The 22,298-nt window shown below is 37.8% G+C and overlaps 1 protein-coding gene across 6 annotated transcripts in view; it reads right to left on the bottom strand.

Annotated features, from left to right (window-relative positions):
- LINGO2 (leucine rich repeat and Ig domain containing 2) overlaps positions 1 to 22,298 on the bottom strand; it is a 1,273,527-nt gene that overhangs the window by 418,477 nt on the left and 832,752 nt on the right. For all 6 annotated transcript variants that reach the window (XM_055140388.1, XM_055140505.1, XM_055140570.1 and 3 more), the window contains one exon: positions 18,930 to 18,962. The gene's annotated coding sequence lies outside the window, so the exon portion shown is untranslated. The remainder of the gene's footprint in view (positions 1 to 18,929; positions 18,963 to 22,298) is intronic.

The following is a 22,298-nucleotide window of genomic DNA, read 5'->3' as shown; positions in this document are numbered from 1 at the left end:
TTATCAAGCAATGGAGGTAGTGGGGTAGAGGGATGTGAAAGGAAGATGTGAAATAAAGTGATAATAAGGTCAGTGATGGAAGGTCTCTGGCATGTTGAAAGTGGTAGTAATACAGTAATTTTGTACATGATAAACACTATTGTAACTATGCTACCTCAAATATAATAAAAATATGTATAAAGTGTTACGAAGACAAATAGCTAGAGGCATTCAGCACCACTAAACTGACACTGAGAGAAATACTGAAGGGTCTTCTATAAAGGCAAAGAAACTATAAAGGATAAGATACACAAAAAATAAAATGTGAGAAAGAAGAATAATGAAGGGATCTCCCACAATGGGTTAGAAATTTATTCTTTCAAATTAAAAAATGAAAAATAAGCTGAGAACTTTAGTTTTTTTAATGGTAGAAGCTGTTAGAGACTGATAACTAAAAAAAGAAAATTACAGGAACTAGACCAATAGTACAGCAGGTAGGGCACTATCACTGCATGTGAGTAACTTGGATTCAATCCCCAGAATCCACAAATGGCTGCTAAAGTACAACCAGGAGTGAGCCCTGAGTACAGATCCAGGAGTATGACCTGAGTATTGCCAGTGTGTACTCATCCTGATATAAAATTACAGGGCAATTTTCTTGATGAACATAGATGGAAAGAACCTCAATACAATCTTGGGAAATTGAACAATACACTAAATGGACCACGCACCATGATCAACTGTGAATAATATGATGATACAACATACACAAAACACTTCGTCATCATCATCATCATCATCATCATCCCATTGATCATCTATTTTCTTGAGTGCTCTCTGTTTCCATTCGTCCTTGCTCTGATATTTTAGCAGCCTCTCTTTACTCGTCCTTCACAACAATGCTGCATTGGAGGCTCTTTCAGGGTCAGGGGAATGAGACCCATCATTGTTACTGGTTTTTGCATATGAATACACCATGGGGAGCTTGCCAGGCTCTCCCAGGCGGGCAGGAAACTCTCAGTAGCTTGCCAGGTACTATGAGAGGGAGAACTAGGCTATAAGAGGTCACTTCCGGGAGCTTGGTTTTATATCTCTGAATCTTGGCCTATGATGGGATTACACAGTGCAGGAGGCAGTTTGTGGGTGTGGCTGCCAAGCTACTGGAAAGTTTTTGGGTGGAGGAGGAGGAGACCCGTCCTGATCTGAACAGGCCTGGAGATCTCAGCCCCGGGTCCCGCACACCTGAGTTCCTCTGCCGGTTCCTTCATGCATGAGGTTTGTCCGAATTATATTATTATAGTAATAATAGTAACAATATTGGAGAAAGAGAATAAACTCCAGGTCTAGATATTTTTTGCCTTCTTTGGGTCACGCCCGTCAATGCCCAGGGGCGACTCCTTGCTCTTCACTCAGGAATTACTCCTGGTGGTGCTCAGAGGACCATATGGGATGCTGAGGATCAAATCTTGTTCCGCAGGTCTCAAGTTCATTTCAGCACCATGTTCAGTTCTGCTTCTCTTACCTTTGCTTACTTGGGATGATGAGACCCACTCTCATTTCTTGGTCCTAAAGAGCCATGGTGTTCTGTTCTGCTGAGGGATGCTGACTCATCTCTTCCGAAAGAGAAGTTGGCATCAGGCTCATGGACTGAGGACCTAGGGATTTTCTGGAACTTTGAAGATTCTGGGCATATTTCTCATATTTCTGGGCATATTTCTCAATTTGCTGATTTTTGCAGTATCAGGGGTTGTTCCTTGAACCTGGCATGTGGAAGACAAGTGCTGTCCCTCTGAGTTACACCCCATCCCTGGTCTTCCTCTTATATTTTTATCTTTAGATACTTTTTGTTCAATTGATCCTTCAGTGTTCACATATCTGTGAGATGGGAATAATCATAGTTTTGTTGGATCATTAATGATGGTAAAATGAGGTATTTCACAGAAAGATTGGAGTACTAATTACAGCCATACTCTGTTGATTGCCACATGCTAATCCTTTGCAAGGTAGATTTCTGTAGTGTCAAATACAGGAGACCTAGTCTTAGAGCTGGAGTGATAGTATGTGGGAGGGCGTTTGCCTTCAGCACAAAACACAAAACACTTATACACTAAAATTGAAATTAAAATTAAAATTATATGACTCCAGCGATAGGATAGGAGAAAACTTTTGACAGGATTCCCAAGTGTATTGGACTCCAGGCTCAAGGAGACCGGAAACAAGATCCTTTGTCTGCCTCCTCTAATCTCTGGCGTCCCAGGGATCACACCCAGACGACCCACCCTAACTGTGCCAGATAAATACCTCATTGGCCGACCTCCACCACCTCCACTATCCAGCCACTGCCATACTCCAGGCCGCTTTCAGGACACTCAGGCCAAACCTCACGCATGCATGCAGCCCCACAGAACCAGGTAAAGCAGATCTTTGTCACCTTGGACTCCAAGATCAACGAGACCCGGAAACAAGATCCTCTGTCTGCCTCCTCCAATCTCCAGAGCCCCATTGATCAAACCCAGATGACCCACCCTACCAGTGTCAGGTAAATACCTCATCGGCCGACCTACACTACCTCCACTACTCAGCCACTACCATGCTCCAGGCTGCTTTCCAGACATGCGGCCACAAGGTGCTGCACATAAGACACATCAAAAGACACTTAATACCCATTTTCCATAATTTCTGAAGCATATTTGATGGGGTTTAAATATGGTGTGAACCATGGGAACACGTGTAAAGGCTATTAGAGGCTGCTCTAAAAGCCTCCATCACTCTCAGAATGCCCGGCAAGCTGCCCTGTCCACACAGCAAAGCCTGGCAAGCAACCCAGGGCATATTCTATATACCAAAAACAGTAACAACAATGGGCCTCATTTGATTGACACTGAAAAAGCCCCCAATATGGCAGTGTTAAGAAGACTCAGCAAGGAGAGGCTGATAAAATCTCAGGGATGAACTAGACTGTTGAAACAAAGAAACACTAAGATGACTGTACTTTCAACACACATATGTTGGCATCGGAAGCATCCATCGAGGACCTGATGGTGCAAGCGCAGAAAATCAAGTATGACATCATTGGTCTGACCGAAATGAGAAGGCATCAATCACATCAGGCCATTTTTGACACTGAAGAAGAACTGTTTCTCAGAACACGCGACAACAGAGGCGTTGGTGGCATTGGTGTCCTTCTCAACATGAACTTGGCCATGAGCATTGATTCATTCGAATGCCTAACAACCCAAATCGGACAGTTACACTTGAATAGATGTGGCTCACACTGGCAGTTTCTATCTCTGTTCTCTATACATCAACATCCAACCACGATGAAGAAGAAATTGAGAAGTCCTACATGGAGCTGGAGAAATTCTATAAAGAAGACCACTCATTCTAACAAGATCATTGTCAGTGACTCTAATGCAAAGATAGGTCCAAGAAGGTCACTCAAAGTACTCCACATTGGGACCCATGGCCTAGAATGGAACGAACAGGGTGAGAGGCTGTCTGAGTTCATCATGTCAACCAAGACCATCCATGGTGACTCACAGTTCCAGAAGGCTGAATCTAAACGTTGGACATGGGAGTCTTCCAGTGTACAGTTCCACATGAAAATGAGCACATCATATTCAATTGAAGGTTTTGCCTGACCGATGTTGCTGTTTCCCAAAATTCCAAACAGGATCGGACCACCGTCTTCTTTGTGCAAAATTATACTTCACAGGGCAGGAAGAAAGGACTGCAAAGTTTAAATTTAAGAAGAAAACTCCCAGAATGACCACCAACTGGGTGCTCTTTGGTACTATTGCAGCAACATGGGTAGATGCTGTCATTGACAACATCAACTGGTTCAGCACCTCCATGACTGAGCGAGGAATGCCAAGAGTGGAAAAGCCACAGATACCTGTCTTCAGAAACTCTCGAGCTCATTCGCCAAAGTGAGTTTCATTAAAAGTATGAAGTAACTTGGGGCTGGAGCAACAGACAGTGTGTAGGGTGTTTGCCTTGCATGCGGCCAACTCGGGTTCGATCCCCACCATCCCAAGCACCATCGCTGGGTAAGATACCCCCCAAAAAAAAAGCAAAAAGAAAAAAGTATTAAGTAACTTAATGCCACCAGTCATTATAATATGGAACACATTAGTTCATTATCATTATAGACTCAGAGAGCCCGGAAAGCTACCAAGAGTACCCTGCCTGCATGGCAGAGTCTAGCAAGCTACGCGTGGAGTATTTGATATGCCAAAAACATTAACAACAATTATCACAATGGAGACGTTATTGGTGCCTGCTCGAACAAATCGATGAACAACGGGATGATAGTGCTACTTTTATGGGCTTATAAATTGCTCATTTACTACAGGGTTAATCACCATTATCTAGTTAAATAAGACATTATGAACATACTCAAATTAAAACAGTTTATTCATATCACTGTTATTAAAATTTTATACTAGTTTCTTCAATACCACTTTCCTTTTTTTTCCCTTCAAGACAAAGTAAACAATCCAGGCTTGTTATTTTGGAAAGTCATTTTGTTTTTTAAGATTTTAATTATTTATAGAACATCACAAAGCTGTTCATGATTGGGTTTCAGTCGTACAATGATCCAACCCCCATCACTCCACTACTATATAGTTCCACCACCAATGTCTCCCATTTCCCTCCCAACATCCCCTGCTTGCCTCTATGTCAAGCACTTTTCTTCGTTCTTTATCTCTTCTTTTGTCCTCTTATGCATTATGATTTGCCCTGCAAGCACTAAGAGGTCATCGTGTTTGTTCAGGGCTTTTAGAATTTTATCAGGAAGGTAAAGCTGGATTAGCTTTTTTTTAACTGGGTCACAGTTTTGCAGTGTGGATGTGACTGCCGAGACTTCCAAAAGGACAGGGAGGTGGGGGAAGGCAGCCCATCCCAACCCAGAGAAAGCCTGGAGACTGCAGTCACAAGACCAGCATACCCAAATTTTCAGCATATTATTTTACAGTGAGGTCAGTATCAAGATGGTGGAGTCTGGACTGGGGCTATGGCAGCGATTTTGGATTATGACAGCAAGAGGCTGAGGGGGCTCTTCTTGGGCAGGGACCAGGCTGACTTGTCCCTCTCTGATTTACCCTGGTCTGTTCAGCCTTGCATGGATCCAAGAAATGAGATTGCATAGATGAGCCAGAGATGGTTTATGGGCATGGCTCCCATGTACCTAACTTTAGGCCATTTAATCTTGGGAAACGTGGTCCTAAATTGTTGGGGTTTAGTCAGAGGTGCAGTGGCAATTCTGGGTTATCAGGAAGTCTGAAGGCACCATCAGGCCCCCTGAGGCACTCACCCTGTGGATACAGGGTGACATGTTAGAGGCACTACACCCCCATCATTACCACTTTCTGAGGCATTATTTCTTAGATATTCATTAGATTTCCTTGAGGTTCAGATTTACCTTCATGAGGATTTAAGCAAATGTATGTACTTATACATTTTGTGATAGTCAGCATATAAAAATATAGAAGACAACATCTATATTCATAAAGGCAAAGGTCTATACTGAACCCTTCCTCCAGTATAGAACATATTCAATCCTCGATTTGTCTCTTAACTTTAAGACCTAAAAGTAAGTTCAGAATTATGGTGTCCTCTCTCATTTATTTTTATGTAAACTGATAATCTTTTTTACAAATTATTAATGGCTTGCATAGAAGAACACACGTATCTAAAATACTTCTTTATTGCATGCATACTTGTACTTTAATAACTTTAATGTTGTTCTCATTAAACAAAGCTATGCAGTTATAGATCCTTTTATAAATACTGATCACAATGCTGGCACTTTGCATATGCCAATAAATCCTTCTATCCTTTCCTTTCCAAACCCAGGTCATTCCCTTTTCTAAAACCTATCCCAGTCTCTTTGCTCACTGCTTCCATTCTAACCCATATGCACATTTCTGGCATTGCCACTTTCACATAGGAGACAATTTTGCAGTTGCCTTTTTTGCACAAGAAAGATTAAATGAGGAAATTATTTGCAGCAATTTTGTTCATCAAGTGCAAGTATGTAAAATTATTTTTTCTTTCTCTTTGTTAAAGATGGCTGCTATCTTTGGTAGTCAGATGAGTCCCCAAAGAAAATGTCACACAATTCTCTTTTCATCTGAAAGTAATTACAAACATTGAACATAAGAGACTGTGATATTAGTGGTCTGTAAATGTAGATTCCCTGTGCAGATAATTCTGAGATGCTTACATGATTAGATATTATAGTATATGCTGTGAGAGCAAAGGTTGCATTGTAACTGATTTACTAGAAAGATTCTTTCATTCTTTTTTTTGCAAGAATTTTTTTTCAGATGCTATGTCTGCTCTAACTAACAACTACTGCTGTTTGCTTTATTTTTGTCCCCATGTTGTTTTCTAACAGGGATATAAGGTAAGATGAACACCACAGTCGAAACGACACCATGCTGGTGATGCTGTCATCAAGCACTTTTGGTGGTCCTGGGGAAACAGCATCCCTTTATTCTGTGTTTAATGTTTAAGATGTGGAATGTGCAGACGCACCTGCCATTTTATACAACTCTCTAATCTTCCTCTTTATTAGCTGTCTGGCAACATCATCACACTGGCTGCTTGGTTTAAATCTCGTTCACTCTTGTAATATAAAAAGACAAGAGAATGTCCCTGAAGACATAAATGTAGTCTCATACTGTAGACAGTTTTCTTTTTTTTTTCAATGTAATTTTCCTTGAAACAAAAAAAAAATCTTTTATATTTCCACAGGAAAAGAGCCGATCTCTTTGCCTCCTAAGTAAATATTTTGCATTACAATTGTCCAGATGTGGAAGATGCCTACAGAAGCTTTCTCTGTTTACTAACTAATCTTTTAGAACAATTGCTTAAAAAGACATGCCATAGTATATATTCCCATTCTTTTACTTGTTTTATTCATTCAAGTGAATTTTTCTATTAACTATGCACTATGCTAGGCATTGTGCCTAACAGAAAATAATAGGATATTTTAATTAAAAGTGTAAGTAGTACTGTTGTCCCGCTGTTTATCAATTTGCTCGAGCGGGCACCAGTAATGTCTCCATTGTGAGACTTCTTGTTACTGTTTTTGGCATATCAAATGAATACACCATGGCAGCTTGCCAGGCTCTGCAGTGTAGGTGGGATACTCTCGGTAGCTTGCTGGGCTCTCTGAAAGGGATGGAGGAATCAAACCCGGGTCGGCCACGTTCAAGGCAAACACCTTACCCAATGTGCTATCGCTCCAGTCCTGTGTTTTGGTGGGGGCAAATTTAGCTGTGTTGGTGAGGGGGTGATACTATTGCTGACTCTGTACTCAAAGGCGACCCCTGGTGGTGCTGGGGGGAACCACATGCAGACCTGGCGATCCACTGAAAGTAAAAAAAAATAAATGCACAAATATATAAATTTTAATATATAATTAGTATATAAATATGGATCAAGTATCCTGGAAGCAAATATCCTATGACTTAATAAGGAAGTATAAGAAGATTTCAAAAAGAAGCAGGAGATATTTAAGTGCAACTAGTAAATGTATACCAGAGAGTAGATAACATGGAAGGGTATACTCAACGGGGGAATATAAAAACTTTAGTATGACTAGAATGAAGAGAATTCAGTGGGGTGAGTTTAGGGTAGACTATTGGAAATTTCACTTGGATCAGAACAAAAAAATTTGATTTAGCTAACTGCAATTAATAGCTAGATTTTGGTTAGCATTAGAGATATGGCTAAAAGTTAGACACTGGTTCTAGATTTCAGAGGCACTTCATTCTTCAAATGGCTTTTGAACCAAGGAGCACTACCAGGAGATAAGTTGTTTCAGACACATCTTCTGAAACATGGTAGAGAAACCACATCCATACAAAGGGGCTCAAGCTAGCTGGTATGAGGGTTGACTATAGGAATAACAGTAAGGACAAGGAAGGCAACTGATGGAGTCTAGAAAAACTAAGGAAGGGAGGCAGAAGACAAGGTCACAGAAAATAAAGATACTTTGGCAATATTTTCCCACTTGTTTGGGTTTTAACCTTCCCCTTTAAAGATAGGATTTAAGCTCTCATCTATCATGAATCTCTTTTGGTATCTTCTTATCTTCCTATGAGAAAGGTACTTTGCTAGCGTCAGACTAGTCCAAAGGTTTTAGGGAGAGAGGGTGGGAGAAATGAGAGAGGATGTTTCTGGCCAGGTTTCTAAAGGAGTTCAGTTGGCTTAGATTCATATAATTATACTTTAATGTTTATTTATTTATTTATTTGCTAATAAGAGCAGTCAAGCAGTTAAAGCCTGACACTTTCTCTTATCACCTTCTGTAACTACCTTACTAATCTGTCACTGATTTTCTGAAAGTCTTTGCATTTATGGAGGGAAACAGGGTAGAACACCAGTAAGACCTTAATAAAGAGGAACCTGGACATTACTTGGTTGATCTTTTACTGTTAGTGTTTCCTATCTCATCCTTGTTATTTGATATTCAGACTATGTTGCTGGACTGGAATTAACAAATTAACTGTAACCAGAGATAGAAATATTTTATATATTGTCTTTTCTTAAATTGAGCTAGATATGTTTCTTTGAGTTGACTAGCTTCTATTATTATCACTTGGAAACACAGGTTTAATCATCTCTTTTCTACAAAAGACTACTTCAGTTATGTGAAAATATTTCACACATTTCTCAGCTTCTTAGAGAAATGAAAATGAATGGTGGAGAATTCATTGCTTGTGTCAAACATTAAGCAGAGACTATTGACTTGAATTTGTTTCTTTATGAGGAAAATAAAAATAAAATCCAATAAGTGAAAAAAGACAAGCAAAACCATAATTTTCTTTACATAAGTGGTAAAACCAAAAGTTAATGTCAGAGTAAATTATAAAATTGTTAAGATATAAATTCACTTTTAGCTTATTTTCTTTTCAGGTTCATACATCTTCATTTTTTAAGATGTCAAAATCAGATCATGTTACTAAGAATACAGTAATAAATACACTAATAAACCATCTGCTTACTGTATTTCTAAGTAGAAGTAAATTCCTTGGTCTTTTTACTGTACATGCTACCTCTAACTTATCTACCTCTTATATAACCTTTAATTTGTCATATGCCTCATAGCTTGCTACAGACTATATATAACTGGGTGAGATTCACTAACATTTGAGTGTACCTAGATTTGCAAAATCTGCCATAGTTTTTAATCTCTCCTATAAAAACTTAGAGAGTATGCCAAACTAAAATCAGAGACCGAAATGGAGGGACTAAAATAACAAAGGCTTTAGGCAGTAGGCAAGGTTGAAGTACATAAAAATGTTGGGGGAACATTCTGTTGCCTGCAAGAAACACACCTGAACAAACAGAGTAAACATAGACTCAAAGTCAAAGGATGGAAAACAATCCTCCAAGCAAACAACCCCCTTAAAAAAGCTGGAGTGGCCATCCTGGTATCCGACAACATAGATTTTAGGATGAAAAAGATCAAAAGGGACAGCAAAGGTCATTTTCTTTTTATCAAGGGATATGTACAACAGGAAGAAATCACACTCTTAAACGTATATGCTCCTAACGAACGACCAGCTAAATATTTAAAACAACTCCTAACAGGCTTCAAAGAGGACATCACTAACAGCACAATTGTAGTCGGAGACTTCAATACGGCCTTATCGCCTCTAGATAGATCCACAAGAACAAAACTCAACAAGGAAACACTGACTCTGAAAGAAGAAATTGAAGAGAGAGGCCTAATAGACCTATACAGGGCCTTACACCCCAAAAAGAAAGAATACACATTCTTTTCCAGTGCACACGGAACATTTTCAAAAATAGACCATGTACTGGGCCCCAGAACATACCTCAATAGAATCGGAAAAATAGAAATTGTATCAACCATTTTTTCAGACCACGATGCGCTGAAGATAGAAGCTAACCACTCACAAACACGGAAAATCAAATCAAACACCTGGAAACTAAACAATTCAATGTTGAACAATGAGTGGGTCAGGAAGGAAATCAAGGAAGAAATCAAAAGATACTTAGAAACTAATGAGAATGAAGACACGAGCTACCAAAACCTATGGGACGCAGCTAAAGCCGTGTTAAGGGGAAAATTTATAGCTCTCCAAGCATTCCTCAGGAAGGAAGAAAGGACCCACATAGATAGCTTGACTTCACGACTCAAGACCTTAGAAAAGGACCAGAAAAAGGACTCCAAACCAGACCGAAGGAAAGAAATAATAAAAATTAGAGCAGAAATTAATGACATCGAAACCAAAAAATCAATCCGAAAGATCAATGAAACAAAGAGTTGGTTCTTTGAGAAAATAAATAAGATTGATAAACCGCTAGCAAGACTAACAAAGAAAGAAAGAGAGAAAACTCTAATAAATCGAATCAGAAATGAAAAGGGGGACATCATAACAGAAACCAGTGAGATTCAAAAGATCATTAGAGTCTACTTTGAAGGTCTTTACGCCACAAAAAAGGAGAACCTAAAAGAAATGGATGGATTCCTTGATTCCTACAATCTCCCAACACTGAAGAAAGGAGACCTGGAATACCTGAATAGACCCATCAATGTTAAGGAAATTGAAACTGTAATCAAAAACCTCTTCAAAAACAAAAGCCCAGGCCCAGATGGTTTCACTGGCGAATTCTTCCAAACATTTAAAGAAGACCTATTGCCTGTTTTCCTCAAACTTTTCCAGGAAATTGAAAAAACAGGAACTCTCCCAAACAGTTTCTATGAAGCACATATCTCCCTAATACCAAAAGCAAACAAAGACACCACTAAGAAAGAAAATTACAGACCAATTTCCCTGATGAACACCGATGCGAAGATCCTCAACAAAATACTAGCAAATAGGATCCAACAACTCATCAAAAAGATCATACATCACGACCAAGTGGGATTCATCCCAGGGATGCAAGGATGGTTTAACATTCGGAAATCAATCAACACAATCCAGCATATCAACAAAAGTAAAGACAAAAACCATATGATCATATCAATAGATGCAGAGAAAGCATTTGACAAGATCCAACATCCTTTCATGATGAAAACCCTCGCCAAAATGGGGTTTGGAGGAACTTTCCTCAAGATAGTCGAAGCCATCTATCACAAGCCTACGGCAAGCATTATCCTCAACGGGGAAAAACTAAGGGCCTTTCCTCTGAGATCGGGCACAAGACAAGGATGCCCACTCTCACCACTCCTCTTCAATATAGTACTGGAAGTACTTGCGATAGCTATTAGACAAGAAAAAGAGATTAAGGGCATCCAGATAGGAAGGGAAGAAATCAAACTCTCACTATTTGCAGACGACATGATACTATATCTAGAGAAGCCTAAAACCTCTACTAAGAAACTCTTAGAAACAATAGACTTATACAGTAAAGTTGCAGGCTACAAAATCAATACCCAAAAATCCATGGCCTTCATATATGCAAACAATGAGGCAGAGGAAAGGGACATGAAAAAAGCAATCCCATTCACAATCGTGCCCCAGAAAATCAAGTACCTCGGAATCAGCTTAACCAAGGAAGTAAAAGACCTTTACAAAGAAAACTACAAAACGCTACTCCATGAATCAAAGAGGACATGAGGAAATGGAAACATATCCCCTGCTCGTGGATAGGGAGAATCAATGTTGTCAAAATGGCAATACTCCCTAAAGCATTATACAGATTCAATGCGATCCCTATAAGTATACCCATGACATTCTTCAAAGAAATGGATCAAGCAATCCTAAAATTCATATGGAATAACAAACGTCCAAGGATAGCTAAAACAATTCTTGGGAAAAAGATGATGGGAGGCATCACCATCCCCAACCTCAATCTTTACTACAAAGCAGTAACAATTAAAACAGCATGGTACTGGAACAAAGGCAGAGCCGTAGACCAATGGAACAGGGTGGAATATCCCTACACACAACCCCTAATGTATGATCATCTAATCTTTGATAAGGGAGCAAGAGATGTGAAGTGGAGCAAGGAAAGCCTCTTTAACAAATGGTGCTGGCACAACTGGACCACCACATGCAAAAAAATGGGTTTAGACCTTGACCTGACACCATGCACAAAAGTCAGATCAAAATGGATTAAAGACCTCAACATTAGACCACAAACCATAAGCTACATTGAAGACAAGGTCGGCGAAACCCTCCACGATATTGAAGATAAAGGTATCTTCAAAGGTGACATGGAACTAAGCAATCTAGTAAAAACAGACATCAACAAATGGGACTACATTAAACTAAAAAGCTTCTGCACCGCAAGAGATACAGTGACTAGAATACAAAGACTATCCACAGAATGGGAAAGGATATTTACACAATACCCATCAGATAAGGGGTTGATATCAATGGTATATAAAGCACTGGTTGAACTCTACAAAAAGAAAACATCCAACCCCATCAAAAAATGGGGCGACGAAATGAACAGAAACTTTACCAAGGAAGAAATACGAATGGCCAAAAGGCACATGAAAAAGTGCTCTGCATCACTAATCATCAGAGAGATGCAGATCAAAACAACCATGAGATACCACCTCACACCACAGAGACTGGTACACATCCAAAAGAACAAAAGCAACCGCTGTTGGAGAGGATGTGGGGAGAAAGGGACCCTTCTACACTGCTGGTGGGAATGCCGGCTAGTTCAGCCCTTTTGGAAAACAGTATGGACGATTCTCAGAAAACTAGAGGTTGAGCTCCCATTTGACCCAGCAATACCACTGCTGGGAATATATCCCAGAGAGGCAAAAAAGTACAATCGAAACAACATCTGCACATGTATGTTCATCGCAGCACTGTTTACAATAGCCAGAATCTGGAAAAAACCCGAATGCCCCAAAAACGGATGACTGGTTGAGGAAACTTTGGTACATCTATACAATGGAATACTATGCAGCTGTTAGAAAAAAGGAAGTCAAGAATTTTGTAGTTAAGTGGATGGGCATGAAAAGTTTCATGCTGAGTGAAATGAGTCAGAAAGAGAGAGACAGACATAGAAAGACTGCACTCATCTATGGTATATAGAATATCAGAGTGGGAGACTAATACCCAAGAACCGTAGAAATAAGTACCAGGAGGTTGTCCCCATGGCTTTGCGGCTGGCCTCACGTTCCGGGGAAAGGGCAACTCAGAGAAGCGATCACCAACTACATTGTAGTTGAAGGCCATGTGGGGGAAGGGAGTTGGGGGCTGAATGAGGGCTAGAGACTGAGCACAGCGGCCACTCAACACCTTTATTGCAAACCACAACAGCTAATTAGAGAGAGAGAACAGAAGGGAATGCCCTGCCACAGTGGCAGGGTGGGGTGGGGGGGAGATGGGATTGGGGAGGGTGGGAGGGACGCCGGGTTTACGGGTGGAGGAGAATGGGCACTGGTGAAGGGATGGGTTCCCGAACTTTGTATGAGGGAAGTATAAGCACAAAAGTGTATAAATCTGTAACTGTACCCTCATGGTGATTCTCTAATTAAAAATAAATAAATTATAAAAAAAAATGTTGGGGGAGGAGGACATATATATATATTATACATATATATATATTTCTAACAAAAACTAATAATTAAGGCCTTTAGAATATTTTGCAATATTAGAAGATCAGAAACATTGCACAGTGAAAAAAACTTAATTGTGGGAAAAGTAATTTTTGCAAAGGAAGGCAAAAAATGATGCAAGTTGTAAATATGGTCATCTTAAAATTATTTTGTAAATATTGGGGACAGATAGATAGTATAATGGACAGGGCTCTTGCCTTTCACAGCACCAGCTTGACTTTGATCCCCCAGAGCCCTGACTGGAGCAATCTGAGGGCAGAGCCAGGAGTAAACCCTGAGCAAAGCAGGATTTGACCCCAAAACAAACAAAATTATTTTGAAAAAGTCAAGTGAATATTGGAATTTTTCTTTAATAATTGATGTTTAATATTTAATTCTTTGAACAGAACTTTATGCAGAAGAAGGAAAAGTAGATCATTTGTAACTTACAAAATATTTGATGCTCAAATATAAACACAATGTTCCCAGCGTGAAAATACTAAACAGCTCTGACATGGAAATGAGAACTACATCCTATTTTCAAATACACAGGAAGGACAAAAGGAAATTAGATTTAGAAACTGTAACAAGAAGGAAATTAGTTTTCTTATTTATAACCTTCCTTCTGTACCTAAAAAATTGAGTCCTTTCATTCTGATGTTTAGCTTCTGAACCCTTTTTGCTATCTACCCAAATTTATATTCATATATTCAATCAGCATTTTCTATCATCATAGTGTCTAACTATGTCTCTAATGGTTTGTATGTCATTAGTCCACGTAATCCTAGCTAAATAAAAATGCCTAAAATTTTCTTTTTTAGTACTCTTCTTCTGCACGTACCGAACACTAACTGACTGCACCATTGGAGCTACTGGAGCGATAGCACAGTGGGTAGGGCATTTGTCTTGTACACAGCAGACTTGGGTTCGATTCCTCCCACCCTCTCACAGAGCCCGGTAAGCTACCGAGAGTATCCCACCTGCAAGGCAGAGACTAGGAAGCTACCTGTGGCATATTTGATATGCCAAAACAGTAATAAGTCTCACAATGGAGGCGTTACTGGTGCCTGCTCAAGCAAATCGATGAACAACGGTATAACAGTGCTACTACAGTGCTACTACTCTTCTTATTCTCATTTTAAAAATATATCCATAAGAAGCATTCCATGTAAGAGTTATTTTTTCATATATTCATTATTTCTCTAATCTGGTACCAAAATTGGTAGATTTTAGGAAGGAAGGAAGGAAGGAAGGAAGGAAGGAAGGAAGGAAGGAAGGAAGGAAGGAAGGAAGGAAGGAAGGAAGGAAGGAAGGAAGGAAGGGAGAGATGAAGGAAGAGAGGGAGGGAGGAGGAAGGAAGTAAGCGGAAAAGGAGGGAAGGGAGGAGGGAAGGAGGGAGGGAGGGAGGAAACATAACTATATTCATTTTCTTCCTGGTCACTTCTGGTAATTTTTTTTTCTGGATATTCTACAAAGAAACTCAAATCAGTACTCTTGGTGAGCAGTAGGAGCTTAGTGTTCTTGACAAAGATTGGAATAAAAATAATTTCTACATTTACTTAGAACTTTATAGATGTGGCAAAATACAGAGAAATAGTAACCATAAGCTTAAATCTCGCTGGAACTCAGAATCTAGTTAAGAATGTGAGACAGAGGGGGTCAGAGCAATTTGCTTTGCATGAGGCTGACCTGGGTTCAATTCCTGGAATCCCCTGACCACTACCAGAAATAATTTCTGAGTGTCGAGCATCACATCAGGAGTAATTCCTGAGTTCAGAACCAGGAGTAACCCCTGAGTATCGCTGATTGTGACCCCAAGATAGCAAAAAGAAAAGTGAATCAGAGAGAAATGCTTTGCAATAGAAGCAATCCATATAAAGTTAGGTACCACAGTGATATAGAGCACTCTTTCAGAAACAGTTTCCATCCCAAACAAAAAACTTTCCTATACTCCTTACCAGCTACCCCATGAAAGCCTATAGTATGGAAAGAATTTAGATGTCATTGGGGTTTCTATTTCGTTGCTCATGAACTCCAGGATTTAGGATAGTTTGCTTAATTTTTGAGATTCTGAAGTTTCTTAATTTAAAAAATAGGCTAACTTTTTTTTCAGCCTAAACTTCTTTAAGTCATCCCCTTCCATGAGATGGGCCATAATGGGCATGCTGCTATAATGAGCAGTTTAGGAATTAAACTCAGTAGAAATTAATGAGTTTCTGAGGCAAACAATCAAAAACATTTATTTATAGCATATGAGCATCAAAATGCTCATGAGATTCTGTGTTAATAGTCTGGGAATGGTAGGCAGATTCAATATAAGACAACATCAGTCAAATATTCACACATTTCCTGATGGTGTGTCTGGAACCATGACAATTTTTTTTCTTATTAATTACTGCATTTACTCATGACGGGGAAATAACCTGTTTTCCCTGCTTTTACATAAAGTACTATTTATTTGTGGTGTCCAGTATAAAGTACATAATACCATTTCAACCCAGAGATGTTTTAGACACTTAATCATTGAATTCTTTCCATTGAAGAATTGCACTAATGCTCCACTCAGATTATTAATACCTAAATTCCCTTTTGAGTTTCAGATGGGCAGTGAGGGACTTTCAGTTCTTAAAATAATTTATTGAATCATAATATTCCTGAAAATTTCTATTATACAAGATTTGAGTGTTGTTTTCTTGAAAGAATAAGAGATTTCCTATCTTATAGAAAATGTGATATATTTACACATCTGCCAGAATAAGTGTCAAAATAAATACAGTGGCTTATGTGTGAGGCTAGCAAATCTCTTTCTCATCATCCATCAAGTGGATTTGGAGTGTTGCTTACTCAGGGAGGCAAAGAAAAGTGTAATATTTTCTCTTATCAGTTATGCTCACATCATTATGAATGAAGTGACTTTATACCCATAAGACACCCCATAATAATAGTTTCTGACTAAAGAAGATTTAAAAGGTGACATAAAGACCTCCCGTATTGACTTCCTCCTTTCCACCACGGTTTCCCTTCCCTCCCCTAAAACAAAACAGAGCAGACCCTAAACTCAAATCCTTCGCATTGGGGATATTTACCATTTCCTTACATTTAGAAAAAAAATGGCAAGTGTAATTTTCTACAACATAATGTCACAATACGGTAGTCAATTCATTAACATATATTTTTAAATAATATCAAACTTTATCGTACACATGAAAGCATCACTGATGCAAAACATTAAAGATCAAGTTCATGAGATTGTTTTATTTCAGAGAAGTAAAGGTGCTTCCTGTCATTAACACAAGTGTGTGAGAGGGACCTGAGAGATTGAAGGGCTGAGTTTATGCTTTGTACATAGGAAGATCTGTGCAAACTACACAATCCCCTACCACTGCCAGGAAGGATCCTTGAGTGAAGAACAAGAAGTAGCTCTGAGCATCAAGTAGCATCAAGTGTGGTCCAACTTTCCATCACCCTTAAACGTTTGACACTAACATAACACTAATAATAGCAAAACAAAGTTAGAATATCAATTATAATATGTTGCACTATTAACAATATGACTAAGTGATTTGCAAATGTATTTCTTCCCTAAAAATCATATAAGGTGATTACACTTATTTCCCTAATTTTACCGCTAAAGATTAGTGATATTTATGTAGTTCTGATACACAGGGAGTACATAGGAAAAGAGAATTCCAAGTTAGGCAGTCTTATTTCAGAGCACAACTTTTCAACCACTATTCATTGCCTCACAGCCTTAGGATGAAAGGGACTGAAAGGTGAGATCATTTAGGCCACTTTAGTTTACATTCGTTAAATTAAATTAGATTTGTGTACAGCAACAGAATCCCTTCTAATTAGAACAGCTTTGTTTCTGAAAATACCTCTAGTAGCAGAATTTTCTGTGAAGACATCAAGTTCTTATTTTTTTTAATTAAGGAAAATCAACCACGGTAATATTTTTGGAGAAAACTTTTTGAAATTTGATTAAATTATTCATTAAAATAAAATAGTAGTACATCCCTTTACTTTAAAACAGTATTTATTCATCTTAAAAAATGGAGCTTTTGGAGCTGGAGCAATAGTACAGTGGGTAGGGCATTTGCCTTGCACTCAGCTGACCCAGGTTCGATTCCCAGCATGACATATGGTCCCCCAAGCACCACCAGGAGTAATTTCTGAGTGCAGAGCCAGGTGAGCTCTGAGCATGGCCGAGGGTGACACAATAAGCCAAAAAACAAAAAAAAACCATGGAGCTTTCTACTATCAATTTCCATTTTCTACTCCTGGTTCAGTAGAAAACTTTAGTATCTGTCTTCATGATATTTACTTTAATAGACTATTGCCTTTCCTGTCAATAGCTATTCATTAAGTATCTGGGATGTTTTACTCATCTTAAAATTTTACATTAGTAACCTACCTATTTTTTTCCTTTGTGTTTTGGGTTGACACTTTTGCTCAGAGGCTACTCCTGGTGCAGTGCTTGAAAGTTGCTCATGGCAGAATTGGTTGGGAGAATTGTAATGCTGGATATTGAACACAACCTCCCATGTGAAAAGTAGACACACAAGCCTTTGAGCTAACTCCCCAGCCCAACATATCTATTTTGGATCAAAAGTCTTATAATTACTTGAAAAGTTATAAGGAGAAAAGATGGTTATACTAGAATTTTGAGACTGGTGCTATGGATTACTCTATATTGATTATTATGATATAGTCATAGATTACTATGGCATATTTATAACAATCTATATTAGCAACAGCTATCATATAACAGCTCATTGTAGACAGAAACTACTTCCTTATTATCACACATTGCCAAGCACTTGTCTTATGTCAAGACAGATCTCAGCACCTATTAGATAAGCAAAAGTGAGTGAAAACTGCTTGTCTATCAGAAGCGGTAAGTTAAAGACTTGTAAATAATAGGTGAAATTTTAAGTTAAAGGTAGCAAGAAATATTGAGGAAAATGTGAGATTGGGAAGACAGTGAGGGCCAATGAAAAACTTAGAAGAGAAGTAGATAAAAGAGTCTTGTTTAAAATATGTATATATTGTGTGTTTAGTGAATGGTAAGTGGATAAACAAAACAGTGGATGAATAGATGGATGAATGAATGAATGGATGAATGGGTGGATGAAGTGAAAAATGTATTATTTCCAACTTCCCAATTTTTCCCAAGATTAAGTCAGCCAAATTTAACAAAATTTCAAACAAAATTTCAATAAATTTATTGTTGTATTGTAATCATTTATAATCTATCTATCTGATATTCTTTTATCCATGATTGAGAAAAATAAAAACAGTACATTCTAATTACCTTCTGAAAGGAGTACATAGTATTCTCTGTGTCTTGGTACTATTTCATAATAATGAGAAATGTTTTAACATCTTGAAAAGTACCAACCTTGAAAGCTGCATTCTGTTCTGCTGATCACACCTAAAACAAAGCAATACAAAATAACAAAAAAGGGGGAAAAATAAAGAAAATTTAAGTGAAAGCCGCATAAAGCAACACAGCAGTTAAAAGAACATTGAAAAATCCCACAAATTTTACTTACTTACTTAACAAAGAATATATATTTTGCTATAGAAAAATATTCTATTAAAAAGTTCTTCCTCACATTGTATGACTGAAACCTGACCATGAACAGATTTTTAACTGTAGTATCTCATAGTGATTCAATTAAAAAAAAAGTTCTTCTATTTTTAATTACTTTTTGCTTCTTTAATTTTGTGATGGTCTTTTTTAAAGTTTCTTTGGGACACAACTTTGACAATGAGTTACAGATACAAAGAGGAAATTCCATACAACTGATAAAGCTAAATTATACATAAATGTGTATACAGCACCCATGAATACTTGTCATCAACACATGAATATTTGTCATCATCGTGAGATTTTTTTGATAAATTTAGACAAGAGTATTTTAAGAGACGATTATAATTTATTCAGGTTCTGTAGTTCTTCTCTTGAATACTGATTAAATCATACATTTTTTGCTTCTTCTCCCTCCTCACTTCCCCAATAATCTGTTCTCCCTTATGGACCAAGTGATTATTGTGTTGTTTATAATAACTGTTCTACATTCCTTATGGAAATTGTAATTATGATGCTGAATATTCAAACTGCAAGCCACTTTTCTCAAGGAAATTGTAATTATGATAATGCAGTATTTACCCAACCAGTGTTTTCTAGTCATTGTTCTCTTTGAGAAATAAGGTGAGAGGAAATCCTTGAAATAAAGCATCCTGTTGGGATATCTATATGTCTTCTGAGAAATTTTAATAATCATACCTGATATTTTGTATATAACATGTAAAACACAATAAGGCTGACATGACATATAAATGTGTTACATACAAATATATGTGAATTACATGTTTCTAATTTGACCTATATACCAACACCATGATGCAATATTACTATTCCAATTTTATGACTCAAAAATTCTCTATAAGAAGCACCATGCAGCTAGTATAAAGGAGAGCTAATGTTTAAATCTAATTCTGCTTTATTTATAGATCTATTTATGAGCTTATTGTCAAAGGACTACATTTTATTCACCTGCAACAATGTAAGTTGATTGAACTACAATCTCTCTGTTCTAAAACCAGTGTTTCCGAATTTCTCTGAAGTTGTGGTTTGTTCTCTGGAAGACAAATAATTGGTCATCACCCTTACCTCTGACTTTGGAATTCCTAACCTTATCCCCAAGAATTAAATCTGTTTTAAGTGAAGTTTGATGCCATTTCTTTGAAGCTCAATTTAGGAATAGTAATTAGTATTACATTTCCATGACTCTAGACCCAAAGTTTCCATTTCTAGAATGTATGCAAGATGTATAAGGGAATTTACTTTTCAGCATTATCTCAGCAAGTGAAACCTATCAAACCAGTAAATGTCCACCAAATAATTTTGTGATACAATAGAATAAAATAGTACACTTGAGTTATTAAACTCCAGAGGTTTACATGTGTTTCTTAAAAAAATGCCCACTTTAAAATACCAAACTATAAAACAGTATGCATATTATGATACTTCTTTATTAAAAATATGTATATAATATCTGATTAAGTAATACATACAAGTAAAACAATTAGAAAGTACTCTGAAAAGAAGTAACATCAAAGAAAATGCAGAGTTAATTCCTACCCAAAACAAACAAATAAACAACCTTGGTGAGCCCCTTGGTAGGATGTGAAGTGGATCTCTACTAATTCATCTTCTGCAAGTGCTTGCTCTGATATTGTCAGATCTTCCAATAAGCACAAAAGCAGACATAGACGGCCTATCCACCTCTCCTTAGCTTATCATTGATTGTATAGCATCCTTTCTATATTAAAAAGCTATAAAATTTGCCACTTATCAATTATACTGTATTAATATGTTATAAAATCCTGTCACTCTGCAATATATGTGTTTTTACTATAATTTTTAAAATGAGAAAAACAAAGCTCCAGTGAAGTCGCCCCTTTACTCAATTTAGATTGTTTTACATTCTTTTAGTGTGCCAATTGGGCTGAGGATATTTCTTCATGGAAGAGTACAAGCTTTGCATGTTTAGGGCCTGGGTATAATCTATGGTAATGCCAAAAACAAAGGCAGAAAGAGGATGGGGTAATAATGAATGATCAAGGATTCTTAACTTTGTAAACTTACTTGTTTTCATTTAAAAAAATGATGCTAAAATTTAAAAGAAACTCAGAGGCTAGGGGAAAAAAGGGGGTGTGGAGGGAAGACAAGAAAAGAAATAGATAAATAGAAATAGATAAAAAGAAATAGACAACTCTATTATCACTGGCTGACCATCTTATACAGCTCGAGTACTTCTAGAACCTGTTCTTAGTCTAGAACCTGTTCTTAGTCTGTCTCTCAACTTTACCAAATTTCTAATAAGCTATTTAAAAATTTCCATTTTTGAAGCATAAAATGGAACCTGGATTTATTTCTTTTAAGCATCCTGAGACTTAAAAGCCAGCCCCAGGAAGCACGCGGGCGCTTTGTGACTGCGCAATATCTTATAGCCTACTTCTCTCTCTGGAATAAACTGGCAAAATACTGGGAGTGTCCTGCCCACATGGGAGAGCCTGGCAAGGTCCCATGGTTTATTAATAGGCCAAAACCAGTAACAAGCTGGGTCTCATTCCTCTGACCCTGAAAGAGCCTCCAGAACGGCATCATTGGAAGGACGAGTAGAGAGAGGCTTCTAAAATCTCAGGCTTGGACAAATGGAGATCTTACTGAGACTGCTCGAGAAATTCGACAATCAACGGGATGATGATGATGATGATGATGATGATGATGATGAAATGGAACCTATAACTTAAAAGCATTAAAATACCTTCATTTTGTTCTTCTAGTATAACTCTCATCTGTTTTTGTAATGATCACACAATTTATATTTGTTTTCTCATACGTTGATGAGAGGTCCAATCTAATAGCAAAAAAGACCAATGCTGAACATCATTCAGTTTCAGCACTATTCCTCAGCAAGATTAACTAGCTATCTCACATGTAAAGTTAATTATGACATTGAGCTTTTTCTACTTTAGAAGCAGCAGATTCATTTTAACTAAAATTGTAACAAATTTCAAATAAAGTTTGCTTACACCTTCCAGAAGCTCCTGGTTTAACAGCTTAATGAAAGTCTAAAACCCAACAAATGTAGAGATGATATTTTGTGATTATGCAGTTCCACCTACAGGATGTGGTAAATACTAAAAATAAATGACCATTCTTTGGTATTGCCTTGATAGGTACAGTATCACCATT

Source organism: Sorex araneus, chromosome 1, assembly GCF_027595985.1.
Source record: "Sorex araneus isolate mSorAra2 chromosome 1, mSorAra2.pri, whole genome shotgun sequence".
NCBI lineage: Eukaryota > Metazoa > Chordata > Mammalia > Eulipotyphla > Soricidae > Sorex > Sorex araneus.
This window is presented reverse-complemented; position numbering and strand designations above follow the sequence as displayed.